Source organism: Ambystoma mexicanum, chromosome 3p (assembly GCF_040938575.1).
Source record: "Ambystoma mexicanum isolate Mex_15411 chromosome 3p, UKY_AmexF1_1, whole genome shotgun sequence".
Lineage (NCBI taxonomy): Eukaryota > Metazoa > Chordata > Amphibia > Caudata > Ambystomatidae > Ambystoma > Ambystoma mexicanum.
In genome coordinates this window covers 1,130,633,857-1,130,657,360 of record NC_090925.1, presented here as the reverse complement: position 1 = coordinate 1,130,657,360, position 23,504 = coordinate 1,130,633,857, and the positions used below count along the sequence as shown (strand labels likewise).

General features: G+C 46.1%; 1 protein-coding gene across 2 annotated transcripts in view; it reads right to left on the bottom strand.

The window, feature by feature from the left end:
* Positions 1–23,504, bottom strand: part of LOC138581301 (organic cation/carnitine transporter 2-like) — a 747,170-nt gene that overhangs the window by 490,382 nt on the left and 233,284 nt on the right. The gene's annotated exons all lie outside the window — the stretch shown is intronic.

The window sequence follows — 23,504 nt, the reverse complement described above, 5'->3', positions numbered from 1 at the left end:
GGCAAGTTCTAGCAATTTAGCTCACATCATTCTGTATTTTTGCACAGTATTTGCAGTATTATTTTGCCAGTATAAAACACAGAAAGACAAGAACCAGAATACAATTCAACTCCAGCACTTGCAACCATCTTGCATGGGCCAACCTTTCTTAAATATGCATTTGTGTCACAACGATCTGTTGTTGGTCGTCAATATTTCAAACAGCAAGGAGTCATATTAATACGGATGATGTTAATAAGGTGCATTCGGACAAAAAGACTAAGCAGACAACAAGTTACATCAACTGGTGGTTTTTAGTTTTGGAACATGTTATTTCTTTGCAACTTAGTCTATTCCTTTAGACATGTTCGGATTGTATGATTATGTGTTCCACACATATCTAACCTAAAGAACAAATAATTGACTTCATTGTAATTTTAGCATGAACCTGCTAAATATCCATAAAAGCATCAAGGGAGGGTAGAGATTTTGCTATGCAAAAAGTGTCATTCAATTCATGAAATGAATGTTGCAAGGTTGTGAATGTCTAAATGTTGCACGGAACGTCTCCTGCATGATTCCAGGTCACCCTATAAAACAACAGGCTTCACACAGTGGTAAGTGCAATATTCCAATAACCCTCCCTACCCTCCCCCACGCTCGACACAACAAAAAAAACTTTATGGAATTCTAATTTGAGCAAAAGTCACCTTAAGAAGAATCTTTATTTTTTTTGTCTTCGTTTTGTTGAGAAGTTGGAATACTGTGTTTTAAGCACAAAAAAGCAGGTCTTTATAGATTATCTTACACACTTGCTCTGCTTGAGGTAACGCTGCATGACAATAGGTGGAAATGGCACAGTGATGATTTAATGGCACTTCATAACACAGCTCGGGGCTGTTTTGGTCTGGTCTCAGAGGATGGGACAAAATAAATAAAGAAAAATGTAATTTAGGACGTTTTCCCAGATAGAACTCCTTCCCCACCCTCCGATTTGCCATTCTGAACTCTGACCTGGTGAGCAGAGGTTCAGGAGGCCAACCTAGTTTCTTTGAACAGAGTAACTTTCTGGACAAGCCAGACCAATCACGGTAGCAATGGCGGCGGTCAAGACTAGGGGCATCATTACACGGATGGCGGTAAGGATTTACCGGTACCGGTAAAATACTGGTACCGGTAAATCCTTACCGCCTTACTACAAGGTCCCTTTGCGGGTTGGGGGATTTAACGCCTGCTTTTTGCAGGCGTTAAAAACCAACCTGCAAAGGGACCCAGGGAGCTAATTACGGTACCGCAATTTGCGGTACCGTAATTAGCGCCTTCCCCATTCCCATTATGCCCTATGGGGCAAAAATGGGAATGGGGAAGGGCAATGGTGGAAGGGGGAATTACCGCCCCGCCAACCTTGGAATGGGGCGGTAATTCCCCTTTCCGCCAAGGCGGTGCCGGTATTTTACCGGCATGAACCATGGCGCTAATAGCGCCATGGTTCTCCGCCATCTGTGTAATGAGGCCCTGGGTCTCAGGAGGGGTGAGGGTGATCGAAAGCCCACAATGAGCACACACAGTAAACAAACCCACACATTACTCTCAGTCAGGTATATATTAAAAATAGAAACATTCATTCAAGGCATTTTAAATAAAACACAAGGTAATTATTCAGCAGTAATAACAAAAACCCAACACCACAGTAATCTAGCAAACAGATATACATCAACCAATGGCCAAAAGGGATATTACTTAGTGCAGTTCCACAACCTGTAAAGAAAGGGGTTATAGAGTGTGAATATCTCCGTGGCAGTCCTTTACAATTCAAACCCTTACTTGAGAGGCAGTCCAGTCCCTAAAATGAGTGGAGCCTCGAGTTCAAAAGTACTCTCGGTGCTGGTGCACACAATCGTGCGGTTAAGTCAAAACCGGGTCTCTTTCAGGGGCTGTAGTGACTGAGGAAGGTGGGTGAGGCAGTGAAGAATACATTCCCACTCTTCGAGGAGGGTCTCTCCAAGAGGGCAGAACAGGATCCAAGAATTGGGAAAAGCTCGACAGCACAGGCTACATCGATAAAGAAGAGTGGCCTTCAGGGGGACACTTGTGCGTAAAAATTGATGGATGCGCCAGGGGCCACCAGTAAGGGTTGCACATACTCACAGACCCTCTGTGCACTCTGGACCAAACTTCAGAGAGTCAAATCCACTTCGGTAACAGGTTCAAATCCTGCAGTTGCACGGCTCTGCGGCTTTCAGATGCTGCGTTCCAGGGATGATTCCGTGGTGGGACAGTGGCGATTTCTCCGCTCCTGATGAAGGGATCAAGCCAGTTCAGCTGCAGCAAGTCTGAGGGTACAGGGGGGCACAGCAGCAAGGCACCCACAAAGTTAATCACCACAGCTTGGCGACAGTGACCGCATATGCTCGGTTTCAGGCATACTCTCCTAATTCCAGACATAGGAACGCTAGGTGTACGAAACTCGGCGGGAGAGTGCCTTATACTCAGAGCATACAGTCTCCAAAGGCCCAAGTAAAAACCCAAGACGGCGGCGGTTCCAGGGCAAAGGTCCCATTGGAGCAGGTCAGTTCACTGGGCGGTCCAGGAACACTTCCGTCATTTGCATGTTAAGTTGGAGGTGCCGAGAATAGTTGGTCCCACTATTCCAATGGCTCGAAGCACCTTTGCAGGCCTTCTAGATTCAATGAGAAACAGGGGGTCCAACTGGACAACAGCGGGCTCAGGGTGCCAAACCTTCCAGCGGGTCACCAACGGTTGCATGGAACTGCTTCGTTGATTCAGGATATTTGGCTCCTTTACTAAGTTCAGTGTGCACTCAGAAGATCGACCTGGAATGGGTGTAAAATGCCTTCTCTTATCCAAAATCTCCTTTGCGCCAAAACGAAGAGAAACCAATGAGAGATCTGCTCACATACAGCCATCCCTGTTACTCACCGGTGAGATGAGTGCGTAGAACCGGGGAGTATCCAAAACCCAGGAAGTTGCTTGAAGAGCTTTGGGTAGAGCCTCTACCCAAGCCTCCTCTCTGTGAGGGAATAAGACCTTCAAAATGATATGACCACTTGCTGTAATTAACCAGACAAGGGACTGATCACCCAGAAGGGCGGGGGAGAACGCACCGGCACGAACCAGGCTGTAAAGGAAAGAACAACAAGTAAGTAATACGAAGGTAACACTTGTCCCCTGTAAGCCTTACTAATTGATGGAATACCTGAGCTTTTTCCCCCCGTAGAATGGAAGAACGGCACAAACCAGGAATCACCTAGGAATATAACAAGACTTAGCACCTAACTGGTTTAAACTATGACACAATTCATGAGGTGGACAGGATCTTACCAGTGGAGAAGGACTGAAGGATTTGAGTAGTTCAGAACACAACGACAGGGCTAAAATAAGAAAAAGGTAAATGTTAGTAGGATACTAATACCCGGGCGGCACGAGGGTCGCACTGGATTCGGGATGGTGCACAGCTACAGAGCGTCCTTAAGTGCACAGGAAAAAACAAGTTCAATCCAAACGTTCCGTTCGTGAGGCAAAAAGTCTTACCACAGGTGAACGAAGAATGACGATAACAACCAGTCGGGATGGCAGTTCCAAGTAAGGTAAGTTGAAGGCAGGTAAGGTCTGGCACGGATGAAGATAACAACCAGTCGGGATGGCAGTTCCTGAGATAGGTAAGTCGAAGGCAGGCAAGGTCTGGTACACTAGCGGACAGGGACTATGGCAAAGGCGTGTAGAAGAGAAGTCCGGAGGAAAACAGGGTTCCGGTACACTTGCAGGCGAAAACAAAGACAAAACTTTTTTCTAGCGGAGTCCGTGGAAGCAAAACAGAGGTTCGGTACACAGGAAGGCAGGTCAAGAAGGGAATTCCAAATAGCGGGTCCAGTAAACAATCCGAGTCGATTCCGTAAGAAACAAAAGGGGTTTGGCAATCGAAGAAGGAACTTCTAAATGCCGGGAGTAGCTGTAAACAGAAGCGGTGTCCTGGCTGCATCCACGGACTACATCAGTGAGAGAGGCGGGGCAAGCCAACACGAGGCTCTACTGGCGAACTACCGCACGGAGCCAGGTTTTCTGGGAAGTGTAGTTTTCGAGTTGCTAACTTCCACGGCAGCTGCCATTGTGCATAGAATGGGGCAGCATGATGCCGTATCCTTTTGGGGAGCGCTACGAACCGCCTAACCTTCCTGGTAGCTGCACTGGGAAACCGAAGTGCTAGGGATGCAGGTGGCCGGGTTTTTCACACAGGACGAGGTGAACGTCGACCCATAACAGCATCCGCCCCCAAAGGCGGCGGCAACCCGTTGCGGGCATGGAAACGACGCAAGAGTACAGGTGAGTGAATATTACTCAAGGGTTCCCAAGACCTATCCTCAGGACCGTACCCCTTCCAGTCGACCAGATAAAAGGGCCGACCCCTGCGGAGTTGAAAGTCCAAAATATCAGCAACCTCATACTCGTCTTTGCCATCCACGCGAATAGCGCAAGGTCGCGTAGGTAGACACGTGGAAGGAAGGCAAGGCTTGATGAGACATACGTGGAACACAGGATGCAGTTTCCATGAAGTAGGCAAAGAAAGACGCATTGCCACAGGATTTAAAACTTCCGTAATGGGAAAAGGACCCACAAACTTCGGTAGCAGCATACGTTTGCCAGGAATGCGCAGATTACGCGTAGACAGCCAAACTTTCATGCCCACTTTGTATTCCGGAGCTGCAATCCTATGCCGGTCAGCGTATCTTTTCACTCTCTCCTGGGCAAGCAGAAGGTGGGATTGAACTCCCCTACGGACCGACTCCAATTCTCTTACACAAGCCTGAGCGGCCGGATTGTCAATGGGGAGTGCTGGATCCAAGGGCAAAGAGCGTGGATGGAATCCATATACGGCAAAAAACGGTGATACACCTGAGGCACAGTGTACCGAATTATTGTAGGCAAATTCGGCAGGGGCGAGCGTCTCTAACCAGGTAGACTGAAATTGGAGACACAGGCATCGGAGGAATTGCTCTAGAGTGGCATTAGCCCTCTCAGTCTGTCCATCGGTTTGTGGATGGTATGCAGAGCTGAAACGATCATCAATGTGAAGCGAAGAAGTCAAAGCCCTTCAAAAGCGAGACGTAAACTAAGGGCCGCGGTCTGAAACAATGATAGAGGGAAGTCCAAAGAAACGAAAGACATGCTTGAGAAACAAAGAAGCCAAGACGGGGGCCGAAGGCAAACCCGAGCAGGGAACAAACAGAGCCATCTTGGAGAAGTAGTCGATGACAACCCAGACGGTATCATAACCGCTTAGAGGAGGCAGGTCCACAATGAAGTCCATGGAGACCATATACCATGGTTTATGTGGCACCGGAAGGGGACGCAAGAGGCCCACAGGCTTGGAGCTAGAGACTTTGCATTGAGCACACACTGAGCAAGAGGCTACGTAATCGATGACATCCCTGGGCATTGATGACCACCAAGCCCAGTGGCGCAATGCCTCCAGCGTCTTTTGCTGCCCCGGATGGGCTGCCATCAAGGAATCGTGTGACCAGGCTAGAGCTCGAAGACGTGCTTCTCCAGGAGGTATAAAGAGACGACCTTGGATATAAGGCAAGCCCTGTACAATGTCGAGGTTCAATGATTCGCATTCCTCCTTATTTGAGGTCACCCAAGATGATATAAGGGCACGGAGCGAAGGCCGAGGAGTGCAGGCACAAACCACCCTTTCAGGTAACAGCAGGGGACGATCAGCCTTAGAAACACAAGAACTGTGGGATAACCTCGAAAGAGCGTCAGCACAGGCATTGAGACGAGCCGGTCGATATGTGATGACAAAATTAAACTGGGAAAAGAAAAGATGCCAACGAGCTTGTCGGGCCATAAGGCACTTCATTGATTTAAAGGCAAGGAGGCTACGGTGGTCCGAATAAACAGTAACCTGATGACGGGCACCCATCAGATGATGACGCCATTCCGCAAAGGCATCTCTGATGGCTAATAACTCGCGCTCTGTGATAGGATAATTGCGTTCATACGGGGTCAATTTCCTGGAAAAATATGCCACTGGATGGATTTCCCCTGAATCAGGACATTCCTGTGACAACACTGCCCCAATAGCTGAACCGGAGGCGTCTGCCTCCACTAAGAATGGGAGGAGAGGGTCCGGGTGTTGCAAGACCGGTGCCGTCGAGAAGGCGGTCTTCAGAATTTCAAAGGCCCGTTGTGCCTCCGGAGTCCATGCATACGGTTTCTTGGAGCTGGTCAGTGCCGTTAAAGGAGAAGAGATCGACGAAAATGAATGGATGAAACGCCGATAAAAGTTGGAGAACCCCAAGAAGGACTGCAATGCTTTGACAGAGGTAGGAATGGGCCATTCCAGAATCGCTCTAACCTTGGAGTGACGCATTAGAATGCCACGACTGGTCAAGTCATAACCAAGAAATTCCACCTCGGTGGAATTAAAAACACACTTCTCTGCCTTGACGTACAGGTGGTTCTCCCTCAACCTCTGTAACACAAGACGCACATGTACGTAGTGATCCTTCATAGAGGATGAGTAGATAAGGATATCATCCAGATAAATTACAACAAATTGGTCCAGATAGTCATGGAAGATGTCATTCATGAAGGCTTGGAAGGTGGCCGGGGCATTACAAAGTCCAAATGGCATCACTAAGTATTCGAACAAGCCATAGCGTGTCTTAAAGGCAGTTTTCCACTCGTCCCCTGCTCTAATCCGAACGAGATTATAGGCACCCCTAAGGTCAAGTTTAGTGAACACCACTGACGAACCAAGTTGATCCAAAAGCACTGATATCAACGGAAGAGGGTACTGTTTTTTTTAACGTAATAGCATTCAATGCCCTGTAGTCTATACAAGGGCGCAAATCCCCCTCCTTCTTAGGGACGAAAAATAGTGGAGATGCCACCGGGGATTTTGAAGGCCTAATAAAGCCTGTGGCCAAGGCTTTATCTATGTATTCCTTCAGAATCCTGTCTTCTGGTAAGGTGAGGGAATAGACTCTGCCGGCTAGTATCTTGGCCCCTGGTAACAGGTCTATCAGACAATCACAGGGCCTATGAGGCGGCAATTGATCTGCCCTGCCCTTATCGAACACATCCCAAAAGGATTCGTATTCAGGAGGAATGTCTTTACTGGCATCACGAACGATGGCACCTATGACAGACAAGGAAGCCACCAGAGCTTGACAAGAAGACTCCGGGCATACATACGTGTCCTGAAAACAGTGTTCATTACACTCCAAAGAAGGGAAGCGAATACTCTTCTTTACCCAATCAATAGCAGGGTTGTGGTGTTACAACCACGGAATACCCAATATGACCTGATATTGAGGAGCCTTGATTAGATCGAATGAAATCGAGTCAATGTGTCCGTCTTCGGTCTTCATGCTCACAAGGGAAGTATTCTGTGTGACCAAACCGGATACCAAAGTTGTACCATCCATAGTATGAACCCTCTCGGGTTGAGCCTTGGGTAGAATGGACACATTGTTTTTTGCAGCATAGTCAAAGTCCATATAGTTCCCCGTAGCTCCTGAATCTATGATAGCCAAGGAGGAGAAGGTAGCGTCTTCGGCTGTGGTGAATAACACAGGAAGACTGACAGGAGCAGACAAAAAACCCTGTGAGTCCAAAGAAAACACTCCCGGCGTAGGGACTCTATCGCCGGGATTTGGCGTTTCCCGCCTTTTTGACCGGTTTTTTGGGACAGTCATTCAGTTGGTGTTCTGAAGACCCACAATACATGCACAAATTATGTGAACGTCGATATTCACGTTGTGCCGGAGTCAAAGGGCCCCTCACCGCCCCTATCTGCATGGGTTCTGGAGTTGGAGCAGGAGGAGTAACTACATCTGCTGGAGAGGGGGTAAGGACCGGGGTTTTACGTTCCCCTCTTGTTTCGGACCTTCGGGCATCTATTTGTAACACCAAGTCTAACAATTCACCGAAGGAGGTCGGAACGGCCGGTACTGTGGCTAGGATATCTTTTAATTCTTCAGACAACCCCTGGTAAAATACGGCTGATTTCTTCTCCTCGGGCCAGTCTGTCTCAGCAGCTAGCTGATTGAATCTGGTGAGATAAGAAAAAAGAGAAGAAGTGCCTTGTCGTAGACTCAGCAACTCCAGGTCCGATGCTTGAGATTTGTAGCGGTTATCAAAAACCTTATTCTTGGCCAAAATGAGTTTGTCACAGTCATAGAGGATGTAGCTGTTGGACTCAAGCAAAGGGTTGGCCCACGCAGCCGCTGTACCTTCGAGATGGGAAAGAATAAAGGCTGCCTTGGTGGTGGAGATTGGGAAGGCGGTGGGCCGACACAAGAAATGTAGTTTGCATTGATTTATGAAAGTCCGGTATTGTTTTGGGTCTGCAGTGAAGCGTTCCGGAGGGGCCAACGGGAATTGTGTGGCCATCAAAACCGGAGCCGCAGAAAACCCTGAAGCGGAAGCTGAAGGTAAACCAGAACCTGAGGCGGCCGCACCCGCCATGTCTACCCCCGGTATCGGGGGAGTTTGAATACTCCGTAAGCTGTCGATCCTTTGATGCATGGCGTCATGAGCTATTGTCATGTCAGACCGTAACTCAGACACTAAACGAAACAGGGCAGCCAAAGGATCAGCTTCATCCATGGCTTCTGTTTTTGTTACTCACCGGTGAGATGAGTGCATAGAACCGGGGAGTATCCAAAACCCAGGAAGTTGCTTGAAGAGCTTTGGGTAGAGCCTCTACCCAAGCCTCCTCTCTGTGAGGGAATAAGACCTTCAAAATGATATGACCACTTGCTGTAATTAACCAGACAAGGGGACTGATCACCCAGAAGGGCGGGGGAGAACGCACCGGCACAAACCAGGCTGTAAAGGAAAGAACAAGTAAGTAATACGAAGGTAACACTTGTCCCCTGTAAGCCTTACTAATTGATGGAATACCTGAGCTTTTTCCCCCCATAGAATGGAAGAACGGCACAAACCGGGAATCACCTAGGAATATAACAAGACTTAGCACCTAACTGGTTTAAACTATGACACAATTCATGAGGTGGACAGGATCTTACCAGTGGAGAAGGACTGAAGGATTTGAGTAGTTCAGAACACAACGACAGGGGTAAAATAAGAAAAAGGTAAATGTTAGTAGGATACTAATACCCGGGCGGCACGAGGTTCGCACTGGATTTGGGATGGTGCACAGCTGCAGAGCGTCCTTAAGTGCACAGGAAAAAACAAGTTCAATCCAAACGTTCCGTTCGTGAGGCAAAAAGTCTTACCACAGGTGAACGAAGAATGACGATAACAACCAGTCGGGATGGCAGTTCCAAGTAAGGTAAGTTGAAGGCAGGTAAGGTCTGGCACGGATGAAGATAACAACCAGTCGGGATGGCAGTTCCTGAGATAGGTAAGTCAAAGGCAGGCAAGGTCTGGTACACTAGCGGACAGGGACTATGGCAAAGGCGTGTAGAATAGAAGTCCGGAGGAAAACAGGGTTCCGGTACACTTGCAGGCAAAAACAAAGACAAAACTTTTTTCTAGCGGAGTCCGTGGAAGCAAAACAGAGGTTCGGTACACAGGAAGGCAGGTCAACAAGGGAATTCCAAATAGCGGGTCCAGTAAACAATCCGAGTCGATTCCGTAAGAAACAAAATGGGTTTGGCAATCGAAGAAGGAACTTCTAAATGCCAGGAGTAGCTGTAAACAGAAGCGGCGTCCTGGCTGCATCCATGGACTACATCAGTGAGAGAGGCGGGGCAAGCCAAAGCGAGGCTCTACCGGCGAACTACTGCACGGAGCCAGGTTTTCTGGGAAGTGTAGTTTTCGAGTTGCTAACTTCCACGGCAGCTGCCATCGTGCATAGAATGGGGCAGCATGATGCCGTATCCTTTTGGGGAGCACTACGAACCTCCTAACCTTCCTGGTAGCTGCACTGGGAAACCGAAGTGCTAGGGATGCAGGTGGCCGGGTTTTGCACACAGGACGAGGTGAACGACGACCCATAACAATCCCAGACATGGACCTATCATGGACTACAGTGGTCCCAATCATCCCAGCAGACCAGACATCCTGGCACCCAGGATGTGTATTGGAACTAGACAGCTCCAGGCCACATTCTGGAGGCACACACACAAGGCATGCAGAAGCACGCGAAAACTTCAGTTTACGTGGGGGTCTGCATGACCAAATAAGGTATTTCCTGGGTCTGCTCGACCTTGGGAGGGCAAAGGGACAAGATGGCCAAAGGACAAAAAGGATATTGTAGCATAGCCATTTTAGGCACTGGCCACCATCCTGGGTGGACCCTTAAAAATAGTTGAAAATACATGAAAATAACAGCTGCAACCACCTCTGTCCAAGGCACACTTGTACATTCACCGAAAAATCCTTTGAGGGTGTCTCGGCCTTCAAAATGAAGAGGACCCCAGCGCACTGCACTGTAAGGTACTTTATGCACTGACAAAATGTTGCTAAGAAATAGCAACAAAGTGAAAGACTAAGGCAAACAAAGTCACACAGTACTGACTGTCTTAAGGGCATGTCAGTTTCTCCATAACAAAATGAGCAAAATCCCAGCAGAGTACACCAGAAGGCTGGGCTCCACTGGAAAAAGTCAGGCTAGAGTGGTCAGACAACAGCAAAATCTTGGGGGGCAACCACAACTGGAGGGAAAATTAACCATAAATGGAAATCTTTCCTAACACCAGTGGTGGCTGAAAACCTGCAGGCCCTTCAAGGCAACAGTCAGAAAGGGTCCTGAATTTGGGTGGAGGGGTAAAGCACTACCGGAAGTGATGGATCCAGGGTAGAGGTTGGATGGAAATACTTTGAACTCTCCTTGGCACCCATAGATGCACTCAACCAACAATTATATGCATGCATAAACCACAACGAAAAACAGTACAAACCACATTGAAAAACAGTACATCAGTAGTGGACCATAGATACCAAGAATGACTGATGATTTTAGGTTGTTACTTCATAAAGCCCAGATGAAATCCACCTCTCAAGGTTCAGCAACTAGCACCCTGTGGAGTGGAGGGGCGAGCGCTAGACAATCAGGAAGCTCAGAATGGGGGCTCTATTCACGGATATAAACCTGTGTTCTGAGCAGCCTAATTGCGACTTGGCTTGTGCTCCTAGCCCTTCTGTCTACTTGCTTTGCCCTCTTTAGAACCGGGTGCTACGGCCACATTTCAAATTATTTTAAAGAAATCTTACTGGTGCTGCCTGACACTGCCCTGTATTATTAAAGTTTGTTTTCTTGTTAATGACATCATGGTCATCAACAAGGAAAACAGACTTTCGAAATACCTTGCTTATGTTGGGCCCTTAACTTGGGTAGAGGGCCATTGGCAGCAGGGTTGGCCTGTCACCTCAGGTCATATTGCCTCATTGCATACCTAATGCTAGAACAAACAAAATGTAACACATGGCCCTATTAGATGAGACTAATGTTTGCTAACAGACACTTATTGGGTACTTCGAAAATGCCCCTTCATTGTGTTGATCACTACCCAACATTCTTGAAAGCCACTGTTAGGGATTAGAGGTGTTCAGGCTTGTGATCCGTTAGCAATGTGTAGCCTGTGGCCCCACCGGGCCCGGCTAGTAGGCGCTACATGCTTGCCCCCTAAGGGAACACCTAGGAATAAAGACGCAGGCACCAGGGTAATAAAGGTATATTATTTAATGTCAAGTGTTTGTGTGTGTCTCTGTGTGTGTCTCTGTGTGTCTATGTGTGTGTCTGTGTGTGTGTCTGTGTGTGTCTGTGTGTGTGTGTGTCTGTTTGTGTCTGTGTCTCTGTGTGTGTGTCTGTGTCTCTCTGTGTCTGTGTCTCTGTGTGTCCCTGTGGGTCTCTGTATCTGTCTGTGTCTCTGTGTGTCTCTGTGTCTCTCTGTGTCTCTGTGTCTGTCTCGGTGTCTCAGTGTCTCTGTCTGTGCCTGTCTGTGTGTCTGTCTATGTCTCTGTGTGCCTGTGTCTCTGTGTGTGTCTGTGTCTCTGTGTGTCTCTCTATGTGTCTCTCTGTGTCTCCGTCTGTGTCTCTCTGTGTGTCTGTGTGTCTCTGTCTGGTCTCTGTGTGTGTCTCTTTCTGTGTGTGTCTGTGTGTCTCTGTCTGTGTCTGTGTGTCTCTGTCTGTGTCTCTGTGTGTGTCTGTCTCTCTGTGTGTGTGTCTGTGTCTCTGTGTGTGTGTCTGTCTCTGTGTGTGTCTCTGTGTCTGTGTCTCTGTGTATGTGTCTATGTGTATGTCTCTGTCTGTGTGTCTGTCTGTGTGTCTGTCTGTGTGTCTGTCTGTGTGTCTGTGTGTCTGTCTGTGTGTCTGTCTGTGTGTCTGTGTGTGACTGTGTGTCTGTGTGTCTGTACGTGTCTGTGTGTGTGTGTGTGTGTGGGTCTGTGTGTGTGTGTGTGCCTGTGTCTCTCTGTGTGTTTCTGTGTATGTGTATGTGTGTCTGTGTGTCTCTCTGCGTGTGTCTCTGTGTGTGTGTCTCTGTGTGTGTGTCTGTCTCTGTGTGTCTGTGTGTGTCTTTGTCTGTGTCTCTGCGTCTTTGTGTCGCTGTCTTTGTCTCTGTGTCTCTGTGTCTTTGTGTCTGTCTGTTTCTCTGTGTCTCTGGCTGTGTCTCTGTGAGTGTGCCTGTGTCTCTGTGTCTGCCTGTGTCTGTGTCTCTGTCTGTGTCTCTGTGTCTGTGTGTGTGTGTGTCTCTCTGTGTGTGTCTCTGTGTCTGCCTGTGTCTCTGTGTGTTACGCTCACCTGGCTCCCACAGGGGTGTCGGTCGGACCCTGACTGCTGTGGCCTCCACCCACGTGATGCGTAGTGCAGCGATGACTGACTGGATCTGCCCTCCTAATCTTGTCTGCTTTGCCCGTAGAAATATTCTCCTACAAGTGGAGAGATAGATTTAGCCACTTGTGGATTCAAGTGATAGCACCCCCACTGTCCTTCCCACTAATCACCTCTGAAGCGCCCTCAGCAATCTCACCTTATATTCTTGAAGGATGAGCCCTCCATCCTGCGAAGCACGCAGGGGCGCGTTGATGACCAGTTTCTTCACTGGCCTGAAGATATTGGAAGAGTAGTAGACGAATCCTGACTCCAAAAGGTCCTGGCGAAGAGCCGTAAATATATAGGTCGTAAGAGTTCAAAATGTCTGGAATTCACTCCTGTCCAATTCCTCTTTTATCTTGCAGCTTTGACCCAATAAGAAGATTGACAGCTGAAAGCGCTCTGGTAAAAGTCTGTATTACCCAAAACTGTCCGGTAAATAATGCCAAGGGTTAAACTTGCTGCTTTCTCCTTATCTTACAGGTGCAGCGTTAGAAGATGTGGCGTGCTGATGAATTATACCTCTGGCGGTAAAATCAGGTAAGCATATGGCGGCTAAAGAGATGGTCTCTGTCTGTTCTCTCTGCTCACCTTGTTGTTTCTTGTCCCCCTTAGGTGCCGGGATTGGACGATGTAAAGGTGGAGACAGCGCCGGATCGAAGAGATGCTGCGTGGAACGGTGAGTATGGCGCAGCGCTGCTGCTGGCGATGCGACGCGTTTAAAACAATGTCTTCCTTTGAAGATGCGATGAATCCAGAATCAGGTAAGAAATCAGGTAATACTCTTGTTCTAACCTTTGCTTCTTTCCTTCTTTCTAGGTGCTCCAGGTTCGAGGCGGGCGTGGCAGAAGGCTAGATGCTGCTGTTGGCACGGTGAGCGTTACGCTGCTGGATGCAGAATAACGCGAAGCGTGTGATGCTCTTCGGGAGTGGTTTAAATAGCCTCCAAAGTAGTCCCACGTAGGTATTCCTCCCCGACCACACCCGAGTAACAAAATAGTCCCTAAGGTAAAGTAGTCCCTTCCAGGCCTCACATGGGCTTGGATCTTCTTGCAGCATGGTCTGCATCAGGTAAGTGTGCACCTATGAGCCTGGCGCCTATGGCGCCAGGAGTGGTGGCCCATATGAGCCTGGCACCATAGGCGCCAGGACTGTACCCAGACAGCCCCTATAAGGGGTTGCTGGGTTTTCTTAAGGCGACATGATGCCTGCTCCCGGGGCTGATGGACGTGGTCTGGATGCCCGGGGGTATGCATCATGACAGCACTCCCCCTCAAGGCCCCTCCTAAAGTCGTTCCTCCCCTTGGTCCTGGTTTGTCTGGGAAGTCCCGATGGAATCTCTTCACTAATCATGGTGCATAAACGTGGTCACAAGGCTCCCATGGCCTTTCCTGTGGCCCGTAACCTTTCCAATCGATTAAGTAAAAAAGTTTTGATTTAACCACCTTGGAGTCCAGGATGTTTTTCACCTCGAATTCAGGTTCTCCATCTATCAAGATAGGATCTGGTGGTTTGGTTAATCTTGTTCTGGTTGAACTGGTTTTAAAAGTGAAACATGAAAGTCCGGATGAATTCGCATATTGGAGGGTAATTCCAGTTTGACGGCCACTTGGTTGATAATGGCCTTAATTGTGTAAGGTCCCAAATATCTAGGATTAAAAGTCTGAGTTCCTTTCAGAGGCATGTGTTTTGTAGCTAGCCAAACCTGATCTCCAATTTGGTACTGTGGAGTTTCACTTCTATGTAGATCAGCATTTTTCTTGTATTTCTCTTTTGCTTGCTTCAAATGTTCTGTCGCTTCTTTGAAGGCTTGTGTAATAGTAGAATGTAAATGACTAACTGCAGGCATTTCTAAGTGCTGAGGCGAATCGAGTTCTGAGGTTCGAGGGTGGTGTCCATATATGGTATAAAAGGGGCTTTGTCCGGTTCCTGAATGTACAAAGTTATTGTATGCATATTTCGGAAATCCATAAAATATCTTTCCAATTACTTTCGGTCTGGTGAAGCATGCAATGAAGGTACTGTTCAAGGGTCTGGTTGGTCCTCTCCGTCTGACCATCGGTCTGGGGATGGTGACTGGTTGATAACCATATGTCGATTTGCGCCAACTGGCAACATTTCTTCCAAAAATGTGAAATGAATTGACTACCTCAGTCAGAGACCAATACAGAAGGAAACCTGTGTATTCGAACAATGTTTTCGAGGAACTCCTTGGCCAGGACTGAAGCAGAAGGTAATCCCTTCAAAGGAATAAAGTGGGCCATCTTGGAAAAAAGATCCACAATAACTAGAATGGTGTTAAATCCATTACATGGAGGTAGATCAGTAATAAAGTCTAAAGATAAGGTGTGCCATGGTGTAGGTGGAATATAAGGCAAGCTGTTTTTTTCTTCTGACTCTTGTTTTGGGCGCAAATGCCGCAAGACATCACAAATGACTTTATATCTTTTCGCCAGGTGGGCCACCAGAATTCGCTCTTAATTTTGGCTTCGGTTTTTGCGATACCTGGGTGACCTTCCATTAGGGAATCATGATAATTGGAGATGACAAGTTCCTGTAATTCCTTGTGTGGTAGAAATAGTCGTCCTTGATCTTAGGGTAGGTCATTGATGACTGAGTAATCCGGGCCTTTCTTTACCCAGTCCTGCAGAGCTGCTGGATCGAAGAGTTGTTGGATTTTTAAATGAATTTCTTCTAGTGTCTGTAAAGTAGTTATGCCAAGAATTCTTTGTTCAGAAATTATAGGCACTGGTTCCGGGTTCGCATATGCTTCTTCCATTCCTATTCGGGATAAGGCATCTGCCTTGCCATTTTTACAGCCTGGTTGATAAGTGATCACAAAATCGAATTTGGCAAAGAATAATGCCCATCGAAGTTGGCGCGATGATTGGGCTTTGGCTGTTTTTAGATACTGCAAGTTCCGATGATCGGTGATTACAGTAATGGTATGCCTGGCACCGAGAAGATAGTGTCGCCAAGCCTTAAAGGCGGATTTGATGGCTAATAACTCTTTATCGGTAACCGCATAGTTTAACTCGGGTGCCGAGAACTTTCTGGACCAAAATGCCACTGAGTGAAGTTGGCCAGTTTCAGGATCCTTCTGGGACAGGACAGCTCCCATGGCTAAACTGGATTCATCAGTTTCCACTATGTATGGAAGCTCTGGGCGTGGATGCTTTAAGACAGGCGCAGACGTGAATTTCACTTTCAGCTCTTGGAAGGCCTTTTCAGCCTCTTCGGTCCATAAGAAACGTTTGTTCTTTCGCAAAAGTGCTGTGATGGGATGTACAACATGTGAGAAGTCCGGAATGAATCTGCGGTAGAAATTGGCAGTCCGAGCATGCTTTGCACCCCTTTAACTGAACTAGGTGATGGCCACTTGAGAATTGCGTCCACCTTTCGTGAGTCCATTCAGACTCCTTGTGCTGGCGTAGTTTCTCAAGGACTGCACGTACGTGCTTAACATGGTCTGATTCTGAGGAGGAGTACACAAGGATATCGTCTATGTATACGACAACACGGACGTCAATGAGTTCACAAAAGACATTGTTCATAAAATACTGGAAGGCTGCTGGTGCATTGCACAACCCGAAGGGCATCACCTGATACTCGAATAAACCGTACTTGGTGCGAAAGGCCGTCTTCCATTTGTCGCCTTTCTTTACACGTACCAGATGATATGCCCCTCGGAGATCTAACTTAGTGTAGATACAAGCATCCTTTACTTGGTCTAGTAATTCGGGGATCAGAGGCAATGGGTACCAGTGATTTAGTGCGCAGTAGTCTATGCACGTTCTAAGGTCACCTTCCTTTTTTGGCACAAAAAACAAAGCTGAGGGTACAGGAGACTTGGAAGGGCGAATAAAGCCATTGGCAAGGTACTGGTCTAAGTATTGTCGTAGGTGAAGGTTCTCAGGTTCCGTAAGGGCATAGATCCTGCTACAAGTGGGTTGTGCACCGGGTATGAGATCGATTTGACAATCATACGATCTGTGAGGAGGTAAGGTGTTTGCCTGTTCCTTTTGGAAGACATCCTGGAATTCTTGGTATTCTGGAGGTAGTTGCATTACTGCTGTGGTTACTGTGGCCAGGCCTGCGTTCTGATTTTTCTTTGGGTAACAGGTTTGTGCAGAATCCGGGAAGGTTATTCTCTTCTCTCGCCAATCAATACAAGGATTATGTGTTTCCAACCAAGGTATCCCCAGTATTATCTGGAACTGTGGGGCTTTGATTAGATCAAACACAATAGTCTCTCGATGCCCATCCTGACCCAATAGTGTCATCTCTGCGGTGGAATGAGTTACAGGTCCAGAGGCTATTTCAGTTCCATCGACTGTGGTGATGACTTCTGAGGTGGTTTTTCGGCAGAGAGGGAGATTCATCCTGGAAGCCAATTCATGGTCCATATAGTTCCCTACGGCTCCGCTATCAATGTATGCCCTTACTGTGTGCATACGTGAGGGTTGTCTAGGATCAATTAGGACCATTGGTATGATCAGATGCGAGGTCGGAGTGTCCTTCTTTAAGCTCGGCAAGCGGACCTCTACGCTTGTCGGGCGTAGTCATTTTCCGAATCAGGCTCTTTTGGACTTTTATCAGCAACTCCTACCACTTTCTTGGGTGGTTTTATAGGGCAATCCCGTAGAAAATGTCCTGAGGTTCCACAGTACAGACACAATTGCATCTGTCTTCTTCTTTCCCTTTCCTTTTGAGTTAAGGGTCCCCCCAATTTGCATAGGTTCCGATGCATCTGTTCCTTTGGGGGCAACGTTGAATTTAACCAATACCCGATTTTCGAATTTAGCTCGATCAGCCTTTCTATTCTGGAGTCGATGATCCAGCTGGACCACTAAGTCTATAAACTCTGCGCAATCTTGAGGTGGGTTCACAACTTGAGCCAAGACGTCTTTAAGTTCTCCCCGAAGTCCACGATGAAACAATGTAATTCGTTTTTCCTCAGGCCATCCGGTTTCCACAATCAATCTATTGAAGGTTGCGATATAGGTTAGCAGATCCTGGTTACCCTGTCGTAGGGACAAAAGTTTGTTATCCAGGGCCTGTCCTTGGGAGTGCCGGGCAAATAGTCTTTCCATGCTCGTTTGAAAGCCCTGAAAATCCCGAAGAATTGGGTCATCCTGAGTAACTAGTAGAATCGACCAATCAGCTGCACTGCCGCTGAGATAAGATAATACAAAGGCTACCTTGGCTTGATAGCAGAGATCAGATGGCCCTGACGATCTCAACAGCACAGAGACTAGCAATAACAGTACAAAAGGAAATTGAGACGGATAAACTTAAATTCACATCTAATCCTCTAATTGTCAATGCGGAGGAGAAATTAAGAGAAATTGAAAAACTTTTTGAAGAATTTAAAACATCTACATTATCAAAAAAAAACAAAAAACTCAATAAAGATATCCAAGAGTTTAGATTAGAGAGAATATACCCATACCCGAGTGCAGAATATTTGCAACAAAAAAACCAAGAAAGATCCCAACAGACCGGACGAAACAGGAGGGGACCTAGAAGGTGGGTGACATTCTCGGACACTAGCAGTGACTCTGCAGGGGCTGACCAACACCAACTGGGACCCCAACAAACCTTTAGATCCAGGGGACAAAGACCTTTTTTAGGGAGAGGCCAGTTTCGAGGCTATCAAGGGGATTTCTACAGCCAGCCATGGGATACATGGGGAGGAAGAAGGTGGCAAGGACCACGCAGGAGAGGCTACAACCAATAGAAGCCCCCATTATTCCTCAGGCAAGAAATAGGGAAGTTCAAACCATTCCAGTTTTCAATCTATCAGATATAGCATTGTCTGACCAGCAAATTCAGCTCCTCACAAAGGGCCTTTCGTTCGTCCCTACTAATAGGACGGATTGGTACTCTACGGAAATTGAGATGAAACAATTTTCAGAAAAGTTAGACTTAGTAACTTTTTTTGTGAACAGGGGGACCATGAGATTGCGACAGACACTGGACTCAGGGTTCCCTCGGTCTTTACTCCATCAGATAACCAGGTGGCGGATGAAATTGTCTTATTTGAAAAATGTGTTTTGAATGACCTGAGAAGACTCCAGAATGTAAACCATCAGGTTAGAAATAATCTCTCAAATAAAGAGAAGAAAGCACTGGAAGAATTAACATCAAACCCCAACCTGATCATTAAACCCGCTGATAAGGGGGGAGGTATTGTCCTCTTCTCTTGGGCACGATAGAATCGTATGGCCTTAGACTTGCTGGAAGACACACAAAGCTATTGCCACCTGAGGAAGGATCCTTAATCAGACATAGAAAAAGAGATCAGGGATGTCACTCAATATGCAGCAGATCGATCATGGATAACAAAGGAAGAATTTGAATATCTAAATTACTCGGAAAAAAGGACTCCTTCTTTTTATAGCCTTCCTAAGATCCATAAGGACCAAATACATCCTCCGGGTAGACCGATTGTGTCGGGCTGTGGTTCCATCTTGGAACCTCTGTGCAAGTTTATAGATCTATTTTTACAACCGATCAGCCAACCAACAGACACATATCTGAAAGACACCACAGCAACCATAAAAATCTTTGAGGGAGAACCATTTGATGAAGATCAGGATTTTCTAGTCACGATGGACATTACATCGCCCTATACTAACATCCCTCAAGAGGAGGCAATAGAGATAGTCCATCTTTTCCTCACCCATCAGGCGACCCAACATAGGGTCCCAGCGGCTTTTATAGTCGAATTGATGACTATTGCTCTACAAAGAAATTTCTTTATTTACTCAGGTCAGTTCTTCCTACAAACAAGAGGCACGGCAATGGGAGCAGCATTTGCTCCCAGCCTTGCGATTTTGTTCATGGCTGCTTTTGAGATGAGATATGTCCTCTCAGAAAACAACATCTATAGACCTTATATTAGAAAATGGTATAGGTATATTGATGATGTGATTTTCCTTTGGAGGGGCAACATTGAGTCCCTACAGGAATGTTTTGCCTATTTGAATTGCCAGCATAATACCATCAAATTTACGATGTTGCATTCTAAATCGACAATCAATTTCCTGGATTTATGCATTAATGTAAAAGTAGGACATCTCACTTGCTCCCTGCACAAAAAAACTACCGATAGAAACACCTTTTTACACTTTAAGAGCTTTCATCCAAGATCTCTTAAAGAGAATTTGCCGTTTAGTCAATTTCTCAGACTCCGCAGAAACTGCACAGAGACTGCTGATTATTACACACATGCCAACAAACTTGCCAGTGACCTCAAAGAACGAGGCTACCCGAAGAAATTGGTGTCTCACTCCCTCAAAAAAGCGAGATTTACCCCCCGGGAAAATTTGCTAGAGCCCAGCCTGAGGGAACAAAACCAGAACCGCATAACTTACAGCACACAATCTTTTGCGATCAAGAAGACACTTTTGAAGTATTGGCCAATGGTGAGTAACTGCTTACAAGATAAAGGCAAACCGTTGTTTGCCTTCAAAAGATCGAGAAATCTGAGAGACAAACTGGTGCATTTCAACGAGTCACGGCAAGCCCAACACAAGCCTTAGAACTCTCAGACCATTGTTGGGACACTACCCTTGTGGAAATTGTCGGCCCTGTAAATTCACAAGGAAAATGTCCAATTTTAAAATTCAGCAGAGAACATGGGACATACGTTTCTTATCCAATTGCAAAACATCGAATGTAATATACTGTATCCAATGTCCATGTGGACTGAGGTATGTGGGCCAAACGACAAGATCAGTGCACATAAGGATCAATGAACATCGATCCAGGATTAGGTGCAAGAACCACCAAGCACCAATGGTGTCTCATTTTGTTGCTTTTGCACATACTCCTGATGACATTCAATGGTGGGTGCTAGATGTTGTGAAAAACAGCTCCAACCCGAAGAGAGCTTTGAATAACAAAGAATCCAGATGGATCCATCGTCTGCAAACCCTTGATAAATCGAGAGGACTCAATGAAGAATCTCCCTCCTATGAATTCCCACAATGATTTCGGGCACGCTTTAATCTAGCCTTGTGTTATGCTGTCAGTGATCCTTGAAAACAATGTCATTTTAACATACTTACATAGGGCTCTGAAAAAAATCCCTACAATATTTTGTGTTTCTCAAATAGGGCTTCAAAATCTAACTCTTTTTAACGGGGGCAATACAGCGCCTTCCCACCTTCATTGATTAGACAGCCGATTGAGCCGCACTGTAGAAGCACACTAGACTTTTTAGATCTATATTTGCTCACATGGCACCTATTACACTCTGACCATTAGAGGCTATCAGTCATCTTCACCTTATCCACCACCTGGTCTAGTGCCCTTCTTGCAGATCCCGGCAGCCATTTCTCCGCCCGAGCTGGCTGACACATCAGCCAGTCTTTGTACTTCACTTACTTCCCCATAGCTGACACACATGAGGTATAGTTAACCTTATGGGACATATGGCTATTTCTGAACAGCCTGCAGCTATTTGAGGGTTATTAGTTTGCCAAACATCATGGCACACACTACCAAGACCTTACTGTCATTAAGTCTTAGACTCTGATTACATCCGTTATTTGGAATATTGGCCCTTTTCAATACAGAGAAACCCTCTTGGGCAGGATACACTTTCCAACTTGGCCGCTACCAAAATAATGGCGCACTTCCCCCTACATGGACTGTTGTTTCAGTTTTTAAACACTATGGAAGCGTGGACTGCCTGCTGTACGTCACGCAACTCGATGCTCCAACACAAACCATTTCCAATTTCTTGGAGCACACACAGGCTGCCCTGTTTACTCTGTACCACGGTAACGGGGTGACCTCTGTGCAGCACGTTATTAAACGGGCTGATTTATTTGGATTTCCAGAGCCATGACATGTGCTCTGTTACTTGAAGACTCGTGTGCCTAATTACAGTGGAGGAAGCAACTCTGCCGTATTGCAACTAGCTGGTGAGTTTATGTCTGCTGCCCCTTAACAATTTAAATCCTTTTTTTCACAACTGCGGCCAGCACACAATAATAGTGCACTTTTGACACACCACTCGTTTTTTCTTCTCCTTCGTTCCTAGACGGATTCACAAATAGCGAACAGCCAGCAGCCACAGAGACTAGAGTTAACATGAAAACACAGGGCCCCTTATGGCCATTACAGCAAGGTATTGCTTTTATTCATATGCTTTGCCTTTTGATACTAACATGTTATATCCTCTTTAGGACTCTTTGAGAGTAGAGGATAATAAATATACATATTGTGGCTTGGTTTCTTGTCTTTCCTCAGGCACTTTGGAACAGATACAGACTACATCTGATGAAGTGCACCTTGGTGCCTTTCAGCGAGTCGATATTTTTGCATTTATATCCGGGCTTGCTGGATTTGTGTTTCAGCGACTTACCTAAAACCCTATTTGAGGTAAAGTTTTACTCTTAGTTTTTGGGCACACTTTTTTGAGACCTGCTTTTCTTGCATCATTGAGGGCCCCTTGCTTTTAATGCCCCATTCCATCAAGGCGAATTAGTGTGCACATGGGTCAGTTTTTTCTTCCCTCTTACTGAAACCATAATGTGGCTTTCCTATTAAATCATTCACTCTTTCATTTACTTCAATTTCTTTATTTTTGGGTTAGGAGTGACATATCTTTTTATTCTTTCGGAGCACGATCCTTCAGTGCATGTTGAATCACTTTACACTGAGATCGGGTGTGTACTCTTGCTCTCCCTTTCTGTTCCAGTGGCTGTATTGACTATCTGCTTAGAATAGGTCACTCTTGAATTATTTATAACCCTGGATTAGGAATTGGAATGTTTTTAGACATTGTTCAGCCATCGCTGGGTGGCTCTTTTAACTTTAATATCCCCCTTTATTATTTTTGTCTCTTTTCCTAGGGGTTAATGTCTTACACATCTGACCTTTGGTCCTGAGGAAGGCGTTTTCTGTCAAAGTCTTCACGCCGAAACGTATTTGACCACACCTGGTTGACCTTTTTCGGCCCCCAGAGGTGGCATCTGTGACTGCATCTGCTAGGCCAGACCTTATACGTAGACCCGAGCAGTATTGTAAGAAGTGAGACCCGAGCAGTATTGTAAGAAGTGATTGGCAAGTGTGAATACATTAACCAAATTGACACCAGTCACTTGTTCTCAAACCCTACAAGGAACAATAATTGGACATTTTTCCCTCCTTGGCACTCTTGACATATAGAGTTGAGGATTTCCACAATTGAAATAGGATGGAAACTAAGTAACCTTAGAATACTTCTTTTACACAGAAGAAGAATGTATTTTTTGTGACACTCAGCGTCTTTACTGAAAGGAAAGTTTCTTCTTTTTTATGTTTAATTTTTTCTTGTTTGTTTTTTCAAAATGTATAGCTTCTTTTTTGCTATTGATGCATGTTCTTTTGATTATTATCGTTTTGTATGGTGTTTGATTTATTGAGATATCGTTGATCTGATGGTCATATGTTTCGAGCCGGACACAAAAAAAGAGAAAAAAAAGTGTCTAATAGTTTGTGAAATGACACAGAGGCTCATGTGTAAAAGATTGTCTTATGTTCTTTATTAAATAATGAAAAACATCCTCGATGTATATGGTGAGATTTCATATCTAGTTAAGTGACAAAATCAAAGTAAATGATTGTTGACAACATCAGTTGCACTATTACAGATATGTATGATGGCAGTGTGTACAAATAGAGAATATTAGGACACCACCTGAAATTAAGGAATAGC